Source organism: Sphaerodactylus townsendi, linkage group LG12 (genome assembly GCF_021028975.2).
Source record: "Sphaerodactylus townsendi isolate TG3544 linkage group LG12, MPM_Stown_v2.3, whole genome shotgun sequence".
NCBI lineage: Eukaryota > Metazoa > Chordata > Lepidosauria > Squamata > Sphaerodactylidae > Sphaerodactylus > Sphaerodactylus townsendi.
Window position 1 is genome coordinate 38,149,550 of NC_059436.1, and position 21,291 is coordinate 38,170,840.

Sequence of the window (21,291 nt, forward strand, 5' to 3'; positions counted from 1 at the left end):
GGCTTTGTAGTTTTATAACAATTGTTGACATTAGCAGCTGCTCTTTTGCATATTGCATAGCAGGGAGTAAGTTACCCAATCTTAGAGACAAAAACAAAGAATGCGCAGCTTATCCTTAAAAGGCCCTTAGCCAACAGTAATCCAAGCTTTAATCCTGTAAGGGATAGCTATCATGAGAATTCCATTATCCTACTTCCTATGCCTCTGAAACAATGCTTATGGATAGGTAAAGCTTCTTTCTGGCTTTTGAAATACCAGAAAGCATGGTCTATATCTTCTCATGCTCACCTTCCCACATGGAGGAGCCACACCTCAGAAGTAGAAGGCATGCTAGTATATGGAAGGAACCAGGTTCTATACCTGGTATTTCCAGTTCCAGTAACGTACATGGCAGGTGCTGGGAAAAAAGACCTTTATCATTTGAGACTGTCAAGACTTACAGAGGAGACGGATCTTGGCCAAAGCAGCTGACTGGAGCTTCATCCAGCATTACTTAGGAGCTTGGGGTAGCACAGAAGGTCCCAGGTTTAATCCTTGACATTTCTAGAGAAGGTTTTCGGATGTTGGGAAAGACCCAGGTTCTGCCAACAAACCCGAGATCCATAAGTCAATCAGCAAATACGATATTCAGCCAAATGGATGAATGTTTTGATGGGGTACATGCAGAGGTGAGATCCAGCAGGTTCTCACAGGTTCCCGAGAGTAGGTTACTAATTATTTGTGTGTGCCGAGAGGGGATTACTAATTGGTGATTTTGCCACGTGATTTTTGCCTTAGTTACGCCCCTCCTGTCAGCAGTAGCGCACAGAACTTGAAGCAGTCTAGCAGGAGGTGCACCGGCGTGTGTGGCAGCCTGCGTCTGCGTGCATTCGTTTCCCACCCAAGGACCGGCACAGCGGCTGCGTCCTTGCCACAGCCCCGCCCAGGAATGCCTGGCCACGCCCCCATCGTGCCCTGCCCAGCCCCATTGGTGCTACGCCCCAGTTTGAATCCCACCACCATGGGAACCTGTTACTAAAATTTTTGGATCCCACCACTGGGTACATGGCACTTTCCCCTATTTATCTATCTTAGATCTTTCTACTCAACCAACCCAGCCAAGTTAATTCTTAGACTGAGTTATACAAAATACACAAAATTCAAAAATTATTTCACAAGCATGATATTTTAATTATATATATAATTAAAAATAAATGCAGTAAGGATATTCAACTGGCAACTCCTTTCCTGCCCTGTACGAACCCTAAAAGCATCTTACAGAAGTGTAAAAAGCGACCCAAAAGTCAAAGTTCCACAGTTTTCAAAGAAGGGGTGCCATAAAATCAGCTCTTTGGATGAGAGCAGGTTGCAGAGACAAGGAAACATTCCAGCCACAAGACAAACAGCCAAATGCGTGGAAAAAAAAGGTGTGTTTCCACCCGCTCCCTGAATGTTAGAAAGACTGCCAGGCAAGGGGACAGCGTGCCACAGGTATGTCTGTCTCTGTAATTCCCACCACTGCATTTCCATGCCAGGTTAAGCTTCACCTATTGGATTTTTGCCTGTTATTCAGTTCTTCAATGCACAGGAATCTTGCCAAAAAATGTGGATGGGTGCTGGCTAGAGCGAGGAACATCACTTCCTGGCACAGGGACAGATAATTGGGGAAGCCGTTGTGGTGGGTAGCTATTAAATGCACAGGTGTGGAGAGAGTCAATCCCAGGTGGCCATCCCATTTGAGCTATGCCTTAAGGAAGTTGGAAGCGCTCCCTTCCTTCCCAAGAAGCTCACATGACCCATCAATCACGTAAGGGCCTGCCCAAAGGTAGTTAGTGGCTGAGGCGCTTAGAGTAGAAGGTTACTCTGGGACTTAGCTTCCCATTGCAGGAGGTTGCTGCTGCTGCTGCTGCTGCTTCAAGAGGGCTCATCCCCGAATGAGTCAGTGCTTCAGATTTGCCAAGAGTGGGCGTGGGAAGCCTCAAGGCTCCGTCCTATCAGCAGAAGTCATCTGAGCTACCTACAAGACTGTTTAATGCTTTTTTCTTTCCAAAACCCTGGCAGTCTGTCATTTTCCAGGCACCTGTTTAGGATTAAGAGCCGCTCGCATAAGCATATTATGCCCCCCCCACCCAAAATCTGGTTGAAGTGTCTTCCCTTTGTGTTTTTCTGACTGATAGCCATCAACATTTGCATTCCAAATAATAAAATTCAGACCTGCCTTCCACAGCAGGTTGCATTCATTCCTTGAAGATTATGTAGAATAACTGTGTGGGGGCGTTGGCCCTTTCTGTAAGGTTGCCAGTCTCCAGTTGGTGACTGGAGATCTCCTGGAATTACAACTGATCTCCAGACTACAGAGATCCCTTCTGCTGGAGAAAATGGCTACTTGGACTCTATGGTGGACTCTATGGTGTTATAAGTGCTGAGGTCCCTCCCCCAGGCTGCACCTCAAGATCTTCAGGAATTTCCCAAACCAGTGTTGGCAACCTTATGCAGTTGCTCTGGCCACCACACGTTGTCTCGATGGATGGCAAGATGACTTAAGTGGTCCCTTAACTCCACCCATCAGTCCAAACCACACACATCAGCAGAACTCATTGCCGTTGATGGAGGAACATCAGTTCAGCAATACAGTATTGTCAGCAGCTGTTCTGACTGTTAAGATTTCTCTTACAGCTAACCCTAGAGGTTCAATGCTATTTATGCAACCATGGGGGGCTAGAAATGTTCTTTAAATATATATATGGGACTTTCCCCACTTACCCTTTTCCGAGGGCAATTCCCAGCGCGCGGCATCCCTGGCGCGCGCCCGGGCGTCCCCACGACCCCGCGCTCTGTAATGCGCTTTGCGCGGGGTCATCAAAAGGCGCCCTTTGAAAGAGCGCCAGGAATGCCTCGTGCTGAGGGGCGCGACAGCAGCAGCGTCGGGGCGGCTGCGCTGTCGCCGCCCCTCTCAGTGGGGAGTGCCGAGGGACCCCGCGCTACTCTCCTCGAGTAGCGCGGGGCTTAAGGTAAGTGGGGAAAGGGCCTATGTTGAAATCTGAGGGGTTTTTCCCGGCCAGTTCTTGGTTCTATTCCATGTGGTTTTCAGCACTCCTGCAGAATCAAGTCATTCTTGAAGTCCTGAATATTTGCATCCTGGGAAAACATCCTAATTTTTTTTGCCGAAGCTGCCTTTAGATGAACTGGATCATTGGCCCATTTAATCTGGTAATGATCCTTCCCACACAAATCACTTAAAACATTTGTGAAACGTTTTCAATCTCCTCTCCACCTTACCATGATGTTAGTCTTCTCTCTCTCTCTCTCTCTCTCTCTCTCTCTCTCTCTCTCTCTCTCTCTCTCTCTCTCTCTCTCTCTCTATCTATCTATCTATCTATCTATCTATCTATCTATCTATCTATCTATCTATCTATCTATCTATCTATCTATCTATCTATCTATCTATCTATCTCTATTCCTGGCTGCCATTAGATGTTTTTCCTTCCTTTTTTAAAGTTATGTGTTGAATCACTGCTTCAATGCTTCAAAGCTTTTTTCTGCAACTCTCATAGCTCGTATAATCGATGCTTCAAAGATTTAACTGCCCCATTACCCCCCCCCCAATGATTAAAATAAACAGGTGACAGGGAACACAGTGAGCTCAGAAAATGGTGCCTAGGAATAAGTTTGGAGATGGCACAGAGACATGGGAAATGTAGTAAATAAATCACACAGCCACTGAAGATGTTTTGGAAATCAATGGGGATTCAGTCAAAACATTTTGAAACTGGAAACAAAATGTTTTTGGGTTGTAAGGGGAAAAGACAGTGCAGAACTCCATGGGGGAAGCATTTTATTTCCTGCCTCAAAATGTTTTAAAAGGCTTGTGTACAGGAAGAGGTTTTTCGCAGCACTTTCTGAATGCGATACTTGGCACTGACGATGCCCGGGACAGAGACTTGGCCCTCCATTCAACGCATATTCTCTCTGCTGTTCAACTTCAGACACATTTGTTTTTTGTTTAAAAGCATGACTGTTTCATCATCCCTTGCCAGCAGAGTTGCCAAGTGTTTCATGTATGGCAGCTCTGCTCTCCCCTGTTTAGTTCAATCCGGCATGTTCCAATCCCAGCCTGTATGGAATGCACACATCAAAAGGTGGGGAGAGAGGGGAAACAAGGTATGCAATGCAAAATAGTTTCCTGCCACACCTGAGAACAAAAAAATACTCGGTTGCTGTTATAAGACGTTTCATCCAAGTGCAAGGTTGTGCAACCTGTCCCAAGAAAGAAAACTGCCTCGGAAGGAGGGGGGGAACGGGTTCTCCCAGAAGTCAAAGGCTGATGAACAGGGAGAAGCTTTGGTTCTTAACTTTCCAAAATAATCTAAACTTTCCAGACACCTGGGTTATAACACAACAGATGGGCAGTTGTTGCTACTGCGGCAGAACGAGACTGAATTTGGCAAGCTTTACTCTCCCCGGTTTCATTTCTCCCTTGGTGTATGAACCCATAAGAAACTCCCCGCCCCCACACTTTAAAATGAGCACATTTTGTTTTGGGGTGGCAAGTACTATGCAGTTGCACTCACATTAGGGCAACCCTGTAAGATCTTCAAGGGAAGAGACTAATGGAAGAGACTAATGGAAGTGGTTTGTCATAGCCTGGCTCTACCCTGGAATTCTTTGGTGGTCTGCCATCAAAATGCTTACCAGGCCTGGCCCTGCTTAGTTTCTAGGACAGTGATGGCGAACCTTTTCGAGACCGAGTGCCCAAATTGCAACCCAAACCCCACTTATTTATCGCAAAATGCCAACTCGGCAATTTAACCTAAAAGCTGAGGTTTTCATTTAGAAAAAAACCCGGTTGGCTCCCTCTTCCTCCGCCCCACCCACTCGAGCAGGGGCCAGCTTGCTCTAACCTCCAGCAAGTCCCGCACACACCACTCTGTGCCTCTCTAGCATCTCTGACTCCTCTGCGCCCCCTACCCTTGGGCAGCAGCCACCTGGAGCACAGGCACCAGGCACTTCAGCGGAGTCCTCCCTGCTCATCGCGGTGCGTGCACGTCGTGTTCAGTGGCCCAGGCCAGCCTAGACGTGTGTGTGTGAGGGGGGTGATTTTCCACCCCCCACATGATGAACTCTGTGTGTGCATGCCCACAGAGAGGGCTCCGAGTGCCACCTCTGGCACCCGTGCCATAGGTTCGCCATCACTGTTCTAGGATGTGACAAGGCTGGGCTACCCTGGGCTGTCTAGGTCAGGGCTTATTCAATGTTATTTTTGTCTAAATTGCATATCATTGGCGTAAAAGGAACAGAAGCGTTATCGATGATCAGGCAGATCCAAAAGAAAGGAAAGTAGCCATGTTGCTTATTTTGGCTATTTCTGAATTTTTCTACATCCACACTTCTCCCCACAAGACACCCTCCCCTGTCCTCCCCTCCCTTGCATGCCACCCCTCTCTCCCCTCCCCCTCCCTCCGCTAGGTTGGGGGGGCAGGTCCAGATGTTGGGGCCCCTCCCCCTCTCTTGCATGCCACCCCTCCTTCCCTCCCCTTCCCTTGCATGGCACCCCTTTCCCTCCAAGACCTTCCAGTGCATGCCACCCCTCCCTCCCTCCCTCCCTCCCTCCCTCTCTCCGCCTTGTGGCAATACAAAATTGGGCAAAATTGGGTCTTGTTTCTGAAATGGAACTGCATTCAGAAGAGGAGAATTGGGAATCATGTGCAGTTTCTTTTTTTAATGTCTCAATTTTTGGGACATGCACAGTTTTTCACAGTTTTCGGTCCCTTCCTTTTCCCCCTACACCCTAATGATGTGCAAGCACAGACAGATAAAACAGTTGTAATCATATGTATAGTTCTATAAATATATATATTTTAAAATTGATACTTTACTAGTGTGCAGAACAGCATGTACTTATCAGCACAAAAATGGATGCAAACTGTACGTACCATCGCATAAAGAGAGCATCTTGCAGTGTTCATCCACGCTTACTGGCTCATCAATAAAATGGAGAGGGGGAAAGATGCAAATAAGCTGAAGGATCTGAAAGCTGTGGCAAAATGCACACGGCACACTTCTGAAGTCATTTTTATAGTCTTAGTTCAACCAAAATTAAGATAGAGTGGGATGCAGCACAAACTGAACCTAAAACATGGAGTGCGTAAAATGTCCTCACTGCGACTCATGTGCACTGTAGGATCCAAGGGTCTGCGATGAAAATGATCAGTGATTATATAGGCAACTCTTTACCCAAATGGTACCTTACCAAGATGCAGTGATGCTAGCAATTTGCCTACCGGAGCACTGCAGAACATCCTTTCATGCTAGAAGCCTGATTCATTACATTTTCCCATGGTTCCCAGTTTCTGTAGATCATAGGTGTCAAACTCACGGCCCTCCAGATGATATGGACTACAGTTCCCATCATCCCCTGCCAGCATCATGTGGGCAGGGGGTGATGGAAACTGTAGTCCATAACATCTGGAGGGCTGCGAGTTTGACACCTGTGCTGTAGATGTTCTCGCAGATGCTTGAGTGCTTAAACATAAGGGCCGCTCACTGCCATCCACACTCACGAGTGTATAGGCCCCTTCTGCACATGCAGAATAATGCACATTCAATCCACTTTCCCAATTGTTTGAAAGTGGATCTTGCTTTTCCGCAGAGCTTCAAAGTGCACTGAAAGTGGATTGAAAGTGCTTTATTCTCCATGTGCGGAAGGGGCCGACGTATATTTGGGATGAGGGAGGGGATTTGCTGGTAAGAATTCACTGCACAAAACCTGCTGAACTGGAGCCAAACCACATAAGGGTTGGGTAGCAGTCAGGAAGCAGCTCTAATGCAGCTTCTCTTCACATGGAGATTTTCTTGTTTTTCCAGAAGGTGCAAAGCTGGAATTTGTGTAGTTTGCTGTTTCTCCTGTATGTGTGAACCAGAACAATTTTGTACCCATCTGAGGCATTATTCTGAGCAGGCCTCCTCATTAGATCTTAAAGTGTGGAAGATGGTTATATATGAAAGGAGATGTTGCTGTATGATCCTTTCATATATGGCCTTTTGCTATATTGGCCTACCCTTGATATATCATGCCCTCATATAGTCTAGGACTAAGACACTACCTACGCCTCTTCCTAGATATTTGGTCAGTGGTTCCCACCCTTTTTTTTCACTCATCACCCTTTGGCAATTCATTTCCCTAAAATTGTACCCCTATATTAGCAAACCCATTATATAATTTTTTTCCAAATATGCCTGAATACTCTGGCATGCACACCTGGGAATATGCCTACCCCAGGTTGGAACCACTGGTTTAGGTAATCACCAGAGGCCATGTTCCATGTTCCCCTACTAATGAAAGGAAGATGATTATGAAGGACACAGACTTGTTTGTGTTTGAACCAGTTCACTCCACAGAGATTCATTCATTCATTCATTCATTCATTCATTCATTCATTCATTCATTTCCTGTACATTTATTTCCCACCCATCACCAAAGTAAAAAACACACACCATAAAAATACAATCATAAAACCATCCTAAAAACTCCTTTATAAAATCATCCCCCAACCTAGCCCACCCTCCTTAAAATACACCGTCATCCCACCCACATAAAGCTCATCCCAACAAATTTCAGAAATTGGGCTAGGGCTGAACTAAGAGAGAGCTGGTACAGGCAAGAAATGGTGCCAAATAAAAGGCATTATTGAGGTTGTGGGGGAGGCACCTAGTCCATTCTGTTCTCCAAAGGCAACTAAAAGCCATACTTTTAAAGAATGCTTTGGTTGGGAAATTATTTGAAATGTATTCATGGTTGAATTTTACTGTCTGTTCTCTCTCACTCTCTCTCTCTCTCTCTCTCTCTCTCTCTCTCTCTCACACACACACACACACACACACACACACACAAACGTTTATCCCACTCTTCCTGATTTGTTCGTTAGTTGTTAATGAGTCAGGGATTTGTAAACTGTAATTCTGACTTTTCCCCTGAATCTTGTGCAGTTATATTTTATTTTGGGTAGCCTGATTTTAGGCAGAAAAAGCCAAATGTAAACATTCTAAATAAATACATGAAATTAACAAAGGAAAGAATCTTTAAAAATCAGAAAAAAAATCAGTCAGAACCTCAGAAGTAATTTAAAAGATCTCTCTCCTCCAGGGCTTTGGGATTCATTAAAAAATGTTAGTTATTGGTTAACACCTTTGTCAGCCGTAAAAACTGGAATTAGATAATTATCTTTATATTGTTAATGTCTTAACCATAAGGATTTATGAGATCTGAAGGTTTGCTTCCTTTGTGAACATCAACGTCCTTAGTGAAAGATCTCGACATACATTTTAGTAGCGATACCAGACTGTAATATTTTTATTGGGTAAGAAGAAGAAAGAAGCCCCTCGGGTACCTGCACGTTCCTGATGTGTATTTTTTGACTCTGAAGCTGACATCTTCATTTTACCTAAAGTGATATTCAAAGATAATCTGAGGTATTTCAAGGAGCATTCAAGACGAGTCAGTGTAGGGTAGTGGCTAGATTGTTTGATTGAAACTTGAGAAATCAACATTCAAATGACAACCCCTCCCCTTCTGCCCCTTCCCTTGCATGCCATCCCTCCAGCTCCGCCTTTCCACTCTTGCACGTACCGCCTCCTCACACCCCTCCCACCCTCCCTCTGCTAGGGTTTGGGGTAGGGCCATGTCGTCACTTTGCAGGATTACCCCTCCTTTTCTGCCCCTTCCCTTGCATGCCATCCCTCACTCACTCCCCTCCCTTGCATGCCACTCCTCACACCCCCTCCCCCTCCCTCTGCTAGGGTGGGTGGGCCATGTCCAGATGCCGGGTCCCCTCCCCTTCTGCCCCTTCCCTTGCATGCCATCCCTCACTCACTCCCCTCCCTTGCATGCCACTCCTTGTGAAGCTCGCTGAGACATCTTGTGCCATTCTATCAAAGCCTAACCTACCTGTTGGAGCTGTGGTGAGAATAAAATGGAGGGATTTGGACCAAAATCTGCCATGTCCTTGGGTTTTGCTTTTATGGGCCCTGGCCTGCCTCAAATTGAAACCAGATTCTTCTTTGCAGACAACTTGAACGAAAACAGTCCACCTCCAAGCATCTTGGGTTGAAATAAGATGTCCCAAGGATGTCCTGGGAAAAAAGCTGCGCAGAATTCCTCCCCAAGACCCTTTTTTTTTAGTTCTCAAGACATCTTATTTGTGCAGTGAAGATTAGACCAGTACATCTTTTTAAATGAATATGCCACTTACCTTCCCCCCAGGGGCGTACTGCCCTAGGGACATGGGGACACCCATGTCCATGGGCGCACACCTTTCGGTCATGTGGGGGAAACTGAGCTGCCCTCCGTGGCACCCTGTTCCCCTCCTGGCCTCCATGCTTTCAAAAGCTGGCTTTCAAACGCTCTGGCTTTCAAAAGCCAGCCGGTTTGCGCCTCCGGGCGCCATCCCCCCCCCACACACACACACAATATGCCTCTGCTTCCGCCAGGCAGTGAAGATCCTTGTGCTGTAGTGGCAGCTGATGCTGAAGCAGTTTTTTAAAATCTACATAGCCAATCAAATCTCCAAGGCCAAATCAGAAGACTTACTAAGGCCGTTTCCGCAGCTTCTCCCGCAGCCTCCTGTCGCCAGCCTCCCGGCGGCGGGAATTCGCCCGGCGTGTGAGCCCGGCTGTCAGCAATGCCGCGCTATCTGCGGGTTGACCTCAACGAAGAGGCTGGCAATAGCCCCGGTAAAGGCGGCTCCATGCGGAGCCAGCCTCTTCCTATCCTCTGCCCTGTCACATTGCGAAATGTCCCGTGTAAGCCTGCTGGCCGTGAGAAGCCCGCCCAATATGCTGCCCTCCGACCTCCAGGGGTCCGGAGGAGGACAGTCAGTCGAAGCGACTTCGCTGACCGGCAACTGGGACGTCGTATGAACGAAATGATGAAGGCAGGCGAAGACAGATGGCAATGTTCGAAATTGTTCGGCGGTTCGCCAGCGCCGCCCGAGAGCGACGCTTCCCCAACAACAACCCTTTAAAGGGTTGTTGTTTAGAAGCCAACCTGTAGCCGCGCCCTGGGGAGAGGGAGGGCGATAAATTCGAGGCTGCTGCCGATGTCGCGAGCAATGTGAAAAACTGCAATGTGCTGCAATGCTGCTGCAATGCCACCGATGCTGCAATGCTGCAACATCAATGTGCCGAGCTTATGGCGGCGTGAAATTTTACCGCATTCGCAGAGCCGTCGTTTTTGGCCCATGCGGAAAGGGCCTAAGATTATCTAGAGAACATCTCTCCATCCCATCTGTACATCTGGCAGGGACCTGGGAGAGAGCCTTCTTGGTGGAACTAACTCCCTTCCTACAGAAGCCCCGCGTGTGCCTTCCTTGCTCTCCTTCCATCATTTGGTGAAGACCTTTTTAGTTCAACCAGTTTGTAACATCTAGGCTGATTCCGCATGGGCCACAAACAGCAGTGTGAAAACGGTGTGAAAATGGTGTAAAAGGGTTTAAAACGGTGTAAAAGGGTTTGTACTGTTTTCACACCACTGTTTTTGGCCCATGCGGAATCAGCCCTAGATTTTAGCAAGCAGCATTTTAAGTTTTATAGGTATATTTTAGTGATTTTGTTAATGGAACAGGGTTGATAATATTTTGTAGGCTGGGTAAGGGTCCTTACAAATATTTCGATTATGCCATCTTGATATATTTATAGTGCTTTGAAGTTTTGTTCTTGTAATTGCTATATTTAACTGATCTTATGTTTTTAATGATGCATGTAAGCCTCCCTGAGCCTGGCCAAGGCTGGGAAAAGGGCGGGGTATCAAATCTAATAAAATAAAATGAAAACAAATACTTCAATAATGAGTTGTATGGTGTTGTCCTGCATTGTTCTTGGTTTTATTGCTATTGTATTATTGTATTTTAATGTGTTTTGCAAGCTGCCTGGAATATGGCTATAGAAAGGCACGGTGTAAATACTTTTAATAAATAAATAAATGCTGTGCAAAAATCCCACGTGGCCTCATGCACTTTCTAAGAAACTTTGCAGTTGCCAAGACGCTCACTGGCACCATGTTGTAGAGTCCTGATCAAAACAAGTTACAGAGGATATGCTTTCCTTGACATTAATGGTTATCCACTTTGCATTTCCACAATCTAACTTCTAGGGATGTCTAAGAAAGGTTAACCATTAATATTTCAGTGTGCCGCCCAGGTTCCCCACATCCACATAAAGAATGGGATAGAATAAGTCAATATTTTCAAACAGCAATAGCTATAAGAAAATCTACTTTATCCTTACAGGTTGTGCCAAATAAGAAAAAAACCAAACAGAACAACCCCAAGCGGATATGGAAGTCCCACCACTTCAGAGGGGCAGGAAATCTAAACAGAGGTCTCAGGCTCCTGGAAGTTAGATGATGGTTTTTGAACTAATGATTTTCCATGTCCAGAGAAAAATAGTTCTGTGTTAAATTGCCTTTGCTGAAGAGACTCCGCGGTGTTGTTAACTTCCCTTTTTTGTTTAAGTGCGTCTGCCTCCCCCCCAATCCACCAGCGATAATCCACAAAGAACAATTTGCAGCTCCTACAGAACAGCTCCGTCCCGATGGCACCAAAAAAACAACGACCAATAATCTCTGTGGAACATTTTGCACAATTTTTTTTGTTCTTACCGACATCTGCTTTTATTGTTATTACAAAAAGCGACAATTATTTCCATCTTTGGGGCCAAGAATCTGAAATGTGGAATTTGTTCTGGTGTTGTGCTTTCGGGAAAAAAACACACAAGTTGTTTTTGCTTCAAAAAGAAAAGGAAATCTTTATTGTGGCTTCTGTTTCGGAACTTACACTGATGGGCTGGGCCAAAGGAAAACAAACAAGATCTCCATTTCTTTGCTTCTCTATTAATTTGAGGGTGTGTGTGTGTGTAAAATCATGGCCCTCCTTCTCAACCCTTCTGGGTTCATGAAGCATCTTTAAATCATAAACACTACGTGTGTTTTTTAAAGCACTTGGTGTAAAAGACTATCAAGCAAAAGTCTAGCACCTAAAATTAGACGACAAACTTCTCTGGGGGGAGAGTCCCAGAGCTCTAGTGCCAAAACTGAGAAGGTCTCCTCCTTGGTTGCCCCCTCCCTAACCTCAGAAGGTTGGAATACCCAAAACAGCACCAAAGGTTACATGGTCAGGCAGGTTCATAAAGGTGTAGGTTTGCCCTTCAAGAATGTTGTCTCAAACCATATAGGGCTTTAGAAGAAGAGTTGGGTTTTGTACCTCGCTTTTCTCATAAGGAGGCTCAAAGCAGCTTACAAACTCCTTTCCTTCCTCCCAACATAACACTCACCTTGTGAGGTGGGTAGGTGATCACTAGAATTATTTTTTTTTGAGAGACACTGGCTGAGCTGGGCCATGGTCACCCAGCCCAGGAGAAACTTTATGTGGAAGGTGGGGAATCAGAGAGCGCTGGTTGTCCAGATCAGAGTCCACTACTCATACAGAAAAACAGGGAATCAAACCTGGTTTTCCAGATTACAATCTGCCGTTCTTAGCTATTACTGCATGCTGGTTCTTATGGTGTGTTCTGGGTCACCAGTCCAAGGCAGTCAATGTTTTGCTCCAACTGAAACCGCTGAACCATCTTCAAGGGCAGCCCCATGTAATCCAATTTAGATATAACCAGAATATGGATAACAGGACTCAAGCCCCAGCCTATCACTACATATGACTATGCCTTGGACTACTGACCTGTTCCAGCCATTACTGTTCAATCCAATGTGGCTCTTCAATATCGTCTTACCATGTTTTCCCGAAAATAAGACAGTGTCTTATATTAATTTTTGCTCCCCAAGATGTGCTATGTCTTATTTTCAGGGGATGTCTTATTTTTCTGTGTTCTGTTCATTGGGCATGCTTCCAAACAAAAACTTTGCTACATCTTACTTTCAGGGGATGCATTATATTTCGCACTTCAGCAAAACTTCTACTATGTCTTATTTTCAGGGGATGTCTTATATTCGGGGAAACAGGGTAGATTGTGGTCTTTCCCATCTGTCACCTGCAGTCTTTGATAACTGGACATGCGGAGGCCCAAATGGAAAAAACTTCTGGGTGCAAAGCAGGCCCAGGGAAGCATGTAATGTAGCAACCCAGGGATAAGCAGATGTTCCCTCTTGTTTAAATCCATTTTTCTTTTTGTCAGTGGTTTCCGGTCTCTACTTTTCACTGCTGGATTCCTCTGTATTGCAACTACGCAATTTGTATAGAATTTATATGGATAATAAACGTATCGTGTCTAATGCTGATTTACTGGCACACAGATAACATTGATCTATGCACGCATTTGACAGGGGGAAATTGATGTGAGGAAATAGAAAACGGCATGGAAATTAAGAATCCCATTTTTGGGTCACACAAGAGAGAAGCAAAATTGAAGTGGGTATTTGGGGGACCAGGCGGCAGGGATGAGAAATGCACACCCATCTTTACATACAGCATCGCTGCTGCAACTAAGCAAGTCTGAAATCCATCATCTGCTGCCTTGAATTCCATGTCAGAAGAGAGGTAAGCTATAATTGCCATAAAGAAATGTGTTGTGTCTGCCAAAGACATTTATCACCAAGCTCAGTGTTTGATGAGATATTATATTTTGTCATTTTTTAAAGTCAGAACACTGTTCTCCAAATGCTAGCGATCTCTGAATGGAGGACTCAAAACATTATCAAATCCATGAGCATTCTGTCAGGAAACCAGTTTCCCTCAGTACATAGTTATGTGTTGTCAAGCCATAACTGATTTATTATAACAACTCAAGCAAGCAGGGGCGGAATGAGGGGGAAATGCGCCCAGGTCATGTGCATGGCCTGAGCCTCTGCCGTGCCCCTACCCCGTCCCAGAATGCTCCAGATGTTCATGGACTACAATTCCCATCACCTGCAAAAGCATAGCAGCCAAGTGGCAGGACTGAGTGGGAATTATAGTCCGCAAACATCTGGAAAGGCTGGAATTGCAGAACCTCTGCTGTAGGAGTTTTTCCTAAGGCATGCATAGGAGGAGTTCAAATTGGTTTTGTCGTTACCACCTGCCTTATGTGGTCGGCTGAGAGAGTTCTGAGAGGACTGTGAATGGCCCAAGGTCACCCATACCCAGTGAAAATGGCATGGGTAATTCAACTCTGAGCCATGAAGTTCACTGGATGACGATGGACTAGCGGAGACCTCTCTGCTTAATCTACCTCACTGGATTGTTTTAAGGATCAAATAAGTCCAGAAAAAACTGTATACACCACTTAGACCGAATGCTACAATAAAATCGCAAAAGACAGATTAAATGGTCTTCTAGCCCTTGCAATGTTATGCTATTGGGTGTCTCGAATATTTGGGGTAGCCCTATTAAATTTCACCTGTTCAAAGAATGGATATATATTGAGTCTTTAATAACATGGATATTTCTTGTGTGTTAATCAATAGATCCGTTAGCTGAAAGGGAGAGGAATCATCAATTAATGTTCTTTATACACTTAATGAAAGAGAAAAGGAGAATAGCGTTTTTTCATTGTGTCAGTACAGGTTTGCATTAATTTTCCTCTGGTGTCATATGGAAAATTCCAGTGGGTGTGTGTTCCTCTTTTTGGTTCTTGCTTGAACTCTTTTTCTCTGAAATTCCCCCCCCCCTTTGCAGCGAGGTGAGGCGTTGGGGTCATCAGCCCGCCACCAAAACGCCTCCAGCTTTACAATCCCACTCTTGACTTCAAAAGGGTTGCTCGCATTCCTGAGCCATGTACCAATAAGCACTAATAACACTGAAAAATGAAAACCAAAACAGATGTCTCCAATCGCATTGAGCCTTATTAGCCATCCACAGCCATCCTGACACCTCTAGGCATAGGGCGGCCATCGCCTTCTCATGTCGGGAGCAAAGGCGCATTTGCACCAGAATAATGCCTTTGGAATGTTCACCTGGAATTCTGCCCCCTCGTCTCCCATACTTTCATTCCTAACTGTCTCCAGTATAGTCCCAAGAGAAAAGCTGTTGAAAATGTTTAAGAAGTTCCACAACAGATTTTAAAAACATCCAACATGACTTCTTAAGGAGACCAGCTGCTGAGAAATGCGTGTTGACAACATGCTGCTGGAACATAGTCTTCTGGATCAGATGTTGGTGAGAAATTTTTGTTTGCTTGTTTGCTTCTATTTCTTTTATCCTCCTGCCATTGCCTCTCAAGATGCTATTAGGACCAGCAAAATGCCCATCATTAGGAGTCCAGAATGTGTCTCGAGAGTCCTTGCACAGTGGCTGAGCTCCCTTGATGAGACCCGCATGCATTCCATTTTGGCTGCAAGACTGGCTTTGAATTTCTCCTCCCTGCTGTTTCAACCTGAAAATGCCCATTTCAATTTCTCCTTTTCCTGATGCGAATCACACCCGAGATTCTTTTCCACTTTCTGTTTTTCTGTACTGAATTTTCCCCATTAAAAAGTATGCAATTTCCTTTTGAAAAAATATACAATTTTGGGCAAACATACATAAAATGTGTCATAAATACAGAGTAAATATAAAGATGAGACCCGGGCCCTGGGGGACTTGGTGTAGTTCTGCAGGTCCTGTAAGATGGAGCTGTTCCACCAGGCATACAATTGAAGCAGCTAAAATAGTACCATCTATTCCCTTTTCAACAAAAAGAACTAATTCTAACTTCATCTGCCACATGCTGTACTGTCTTTGTTTTAGAATGCTTCACCTGGGATCCCAAAGACGGTCTAGCACAGTGGTTCTCAACCTTCCTAATGCCGTGACCCTTTAATCCAGTTCCTCATGTTGTGGTGACCCCCAACCCTAACATTTATCCATTTTACAGATGGAGAACACTGATGCAGAGAGTCTTAGGCAGTGGTTCTCAACCTTCCTAATGCCACGACCCTTTAATACAGTTCCTCATGTTGTGGTGACCCCCAACCCTAACATTTATCCATTTTACAGATGGAGAACACTGTGAGTGCAGGAGTCTTGGTGGACCCTGTGGCCAAAGGTGGATTTCAGTACCCCAAAGGGGTCCCGACCCCCAGGTTGAGAACCACTGGTCTAGCATGTGGCAGATGAAGTTACAGTTCTATTTAGTTCTTCCCTGTTCCCTCAGTAATGTTTTTATCAGGATAGATATGGAATAAAAGCAGGAAATAATCAAATCGCCATCTGGAGGTTTTAGGGATTATGTATGATTTTTTTCCTATGTTGAAGTGTATGTGGCCTTTGGGTCTCACGTGTTATATTGTGTTTTTGATATGTTGTGAGCCACTCTGAGCCTGTACAGGGAAGGGCGGCACAAAAGTTCAACAAAATAAATAAAACAACATTGGGGTGCTGTGTGGTTTCCTGGCTGTATGACCGTGTTCTAGCAGCATTCTCTTCTGATGTTTCGTCAGGAGAGAATGCCGCTAGAACACGGCCATAGAGAGCCCGGAAACCACACAGCACCCCAGTGATTCCGGCCGTGAAAGCCTTCGACAGTACATAAAACAACGTTATTCTTATGCTTTGATTATTTTATTGAAGTGTTTTTGCCCTGGGCTGGGTGGCCCAGACTAGCCCAATCTCACCAGATCTTAGAAGCTAAGCAGAATCAGTCCTGGTTTGTACTCGGGATGGGTGACCACCAAGGAAGTCCAACGTTGCTATGCAGAAGCGGGGAACAGCAAATCACCTCTGATTGCCTCTTGCCTTGAAAATATGACAGGGTGGCCATAACTTCCCCATCGCCATTGTGTTGTTTTGAGCTGCCTTGCCTTTGGAGAGGTGGTGTATACATTCTGCAAGTAAACTAAAAAATTGGGAATGCAGCATTATGTCTGACAACCCTGTGATCGGCACACATAGCCATTCTAGCAATAGCCATTTTGTTCTTTCATCACCATAGGTCAGTGGTGGTGAATCTTTGGCACTCCAGATGTTATGGACTACAATTCCCATCAGCCCCTGCCAGCATGGCGTGCCAAAGGTTCTCCACCACGGCCATAAGTGAACCAAGAATAAACCAGGCCTGAAAAGAACAAGCTGGAAATAGGTCAGTGTTTTCTAATTAGTTTGCACAGTCTGTTTCCCCCTGGATTTTCCAGATAGCTTTGGTAAACAAACCTTTGTTATGTACATACGATAATCCTTGTTATGCACCGCCAACCTTAAAGTGTCTTATTTCTCGCAGCACAATAGACGCCACACCTCTTTCTTATCCCTTAATACAACAGCAGGCCATGTATGGCAAACAAATCAGATAACATTACCTGCTGGAGAATTATATCATTTCCAACATCACTGTGCGCTGTCATACCCAGAGGCAGAACCATAGACAACATGGGTGTGCTTCGCAACCTGGCTGTTCCTCTACCAAGATGAAGGATGCTATCTGCTGGCATACTGCGCAATCCGATCGATGGCATACACAATGCACTTGTGGAATATTAAGCATGGATGTTAACAGTGTGCAGATCTCAGCGGGGAACCCTTTCAGTGGCTGGCGGGGAAACATGTCCAGCATTTATTCTTTGCTGTGCCATCCATCCGGGCTGCCTAATTTGACTTTCCAAAGGCAGGTAACCTGGGAGGGAGGCATCATTCAAAGAAGCAAAAAAAGAGAAAGGAATAATAGTGGAAGGATGGCCAATGACATTCCAAGCTGTGGGATCAGCAACTTCTTGGATACCTTGAAAGGGCTCCTCAGTGAGAAGATCGTGGTGGAGAAGCTTTCCTGAAAGACATCTTGCTAAGTGTTTCATTGAGGGAAAAGCCAGTGCAATCCAGTGCACCTCTGTAGGGGTGAGCCAGCGAACCCAGCAGAGCCTCAGACAGAGCACAGGAATGCCTCCACCATCTGTTGCCTTCTGGGTGCACCCGCTCACCTGTCACAAGACCCCCCCCCGCATGACTCTCACCGGGTCGTTTCAAGATGCTCCCTGGACAAAGGGACTAAAAGATACATTACCCCCCCAGGTATGGACTAAGGCCCAAATTGAACAGAATGTTTCCTCCCACGCCCCGTCTGTCATGCCCCTATGATTCATGTATTGTGCAACATTCTCCCGCTCTCCCGCCTTTGCCAAACCCTTAATAAAAGGTGCCAGGGACCCCAGCTCGGCAGATTAGCCAGATCCATCGATCATGCTATATCGCCATTGTCTTCTCTCCACCGGATGATATCGCTGCATATCGCCTATTCCTTGCGTCGACCGTAACGACTTCACACCTCTCTGTGTAGCTAGCAAGTATTTGCAAAAAGGGTTGGTGCCAAGGGTCAGCATGGTCGGGCACCTGCCAACGCCTGCAACCAAGCAGAATGTCCCAAAAGAAAAGATGCTAAGGGACTCCTTGAGCCTTCTGGGAAGCCCTCAGCGTTGATGTGGAACTGCATTTTGCCTTAATTTCAGGATAGGTGTAGGAATGGCATAAGGTTTTCAGGCAGAGTAATGGGGCTGATTGTGGAACACCCTCGTGGTATTTAATCAAAACAGACTTTTACCTCTTGTGGATCAAGTTATCGGGGGGGGGGGGGTCCCACAAGCTTGCTGCAAAGCTCAGCTATGGATTGCACTGGTTGGCTAGTGCCTGTGATTTTGTCAACATACTTTCTTCACCCAAACCCTGAAGCAATTTGCAGCTGTTAGCCTTCTCCCCATTCCTGCCCCTCCCACTCAATAAGGTAAGGGACAAATAGATACATATACATCGAGTGCATTTAAAAAAAAATATCCTGAAGCAATGAACAAAGCTGAAAGTTGTCCTAGAATTTGACTTAATAGAACAGATGCCTGTCATGCAAATTGCAGCTGGGGGAAACCAGCCTCACAGTATGGATGCTGTGTCTCCTAAATAGTGTGTCTGTCCCCCCTTTTAGGTAGCTATGGGTACTAACAGCATGATGCACAAGCTTTCCTGCGCAAGTCGCACTGCAGGATGTGGCAGGGGAGCCCCTCCACCTGTGCCCAGCAAACTCCAGGCAGAAATAAGAGGGAAGGGATTCTCCCAGCCATTTCTCCTGCCCCTTGCAGCTGTGCTGCTTGCAAGTGGGAGGAAAAGTTTCCAAAGCCTCCAGCCAGGAACAGCAGGCCCACACCATCCCATGGGGGCATGTTGAGACTGCTCAGACTAAGAGCAGTGGTTCCCAGCTGGGGAATGGGGCCTCCGGTGTTTGACTGGGGTTTTTTGGAAACTGCTCTCTGTCCCCAAGCCATAGCGCTGTTCTGGGAGGAACAGCATGTCACAGAGGTGTGTGATTCAACCCCCAAATGCACCTAGAGGTTCCCAGGGCTGAGGTCATGAACACAGCATCTTACAATTCTGCACAGAATAAGCAGGTGATTAATGGGACCCTTAGGGGAGTTGGGGATACACTTTGCACATGTTCAGAGATACTCTCATCTGTATTATGCCACAGAGGTAGAGATGAGCAAATAAGCTATTGTTTCTCTTAATAAATTTTCTTTATATTAATTTATATTTTGTCAGCAGTTTTGATTCTCTGTTTTTATGGTTGGTGTGTAGATGGATTTGCATTGAGTACACATTTTTGTGCACCAGTTATACATACAATGCGTGGCGTTTATGCATGTTGGTTTATTGATGCATAAAGAAATGTTGAAGCACTTACACGTTGGGGGGGGGGGTACTGGTTTGGTGGAGCAGAAAATGGCCTAAACATAGAGAATTGTGGGTTCAGTTTACACAAGGGCGAATAAAAATCGAAATGTAGAGTCTCCAAGTTAACAACAAGAAGGACAAGAAATCTGAGACTGCCCCTGGCAGCAGGCTGGAAGTGTGGATTTTTCTTCACAACGCTAAGACAGATTTTGCTGGCTCAATCCAATGGATGTCCTAGCCTGGCACCTTGTTTCCAGTGGTGATCAGCAGCTTTGGGGAACTCCAAAAGCAAGACATGAAGGCAGTGGTGGGATTCAGCCGGTTCGGACCACTTTGGCAGAACTGGTTGTTAAAACGGTGCTTATAAACAACCAGTTGTTAAATTATTTGAATCCCACCACCGGAACCAGTTGTTAAATTATTTGAATCCCACCACTGCATGAAGGCAAGAAGGCCTATTTGTTGTCTGTTGTTCAATATTCAGAGGCAGACGGCTTCTGAGGTTGGAGGTTCCGTTTAGCTAAAATCCACAGATAGACTTCTCCACCAAGAATAGAGGCTAGACTCCTGTTAAAACATGCCCAGGATTCTGAGGTCAAATGGAAATAAGGATCCTAATTTCACACCGCAAGGAAAAAAAAGCAATAGTTAATGAAGAGCGAACTTCATTATATCTCTATCCATCCACTACTCCTTTCTGAATGCTATTTTTTTTCTAAGCACAGGCCCTTCTTGGCACAGAGAGCTGCCTATACAGAGAGATCTTTAACTCGGCAGTAAAGGGTCCGGGTTTAATTGGCAGTCCCTTTAAGCATGTGTTTAATTCCTTCCTGTGGGGAATATGGGCGCTCAGCTTAAATAATTGAGTGGCCGCAAGATTGGTTAGCTCTGTTTTCATGGCCCATATTGATTTAAGCGTAGTTAATCCTTTCAAAGATCCATGTCACCTTATTGTCTGATGGCTCTCTTTAGAGCCATAACACTCTTCCTGCAAGATTATTTCACATCAAGCATTGTAATGTCACAATAAATCCTTCACGTGCCCCCTCTTGCTTCTCAAAGCAAAGTACCAGATGGGGACTGTCTCTCCGCCCATTAAACTCCCCCCCCCATTTTACCAGGCAGAAGGTGAGTGGGTGAATATTTTTCATTAATTCCTTTCCCCTTCTGTTCTCTCTCCTCCATGCGCCCATCCATAAAGAAACTTACTGGCAGTGACACTTAAATAATCACACACCCAATTAAACCAGCACATTAGAAATGAAATCAAACCAAGGGGGGTTCCCTTCAGCACTATTTAAATATGGCGGAAAGCAATTGTGGAAAGAATGATCCACTGGTTAACTGCCCCCCCCCCCCGCCTCCCAGCACAGGGCTGAATATTTATTGTAAACCTGGACTGAGCTAAAAGAAGAAATGTTTTTTGGGGGGAGGGAACTGTCATGGTAAGTAGCAGCCCCTCCCTTTCGATTATTTTTCATTTGTTCTGAAAAGAGTTGAAAGGATTCGTGGAATTATACTGAAGGTGATGCAGGTCTAGAAGACATTGCTCTTGCTCTCAGTTGGCTTTGTTTGCCCTCAGTGGCATCACAACAGAGAAAATTTGCTACCAAGGTCATCACCTTTGCCATAGGGTACCTAATTGGCTTGGATCGCCTATGAGACCAGGAAGAGGGAGAACCAAACATGATTCAAAAGAACCTGCAGA

At 45.5% G+C, this 21,291-nt stretch overlaps 1 long non-coding RNA gene across 1 annotated transcript; it reads left to right on the forward strand.

The window, feature by feature from the left end:
* Nucleotides 1–14,771: 14,771 nt before the first annotated feature.
* Nucleotides 14,772–19,438, forward strand: LOC125442077. The gene is made up of 2 exons (XR_007245936.1): nt 14,772–15,116; nt 17,155–19,438. It is a non-coding gene; the product is annotated as an uncharacterized LOC125442077 (long non-coding RNA).
* Nucleotides 19,439–21,291: the final 1,853 nt, after the last annotated feature.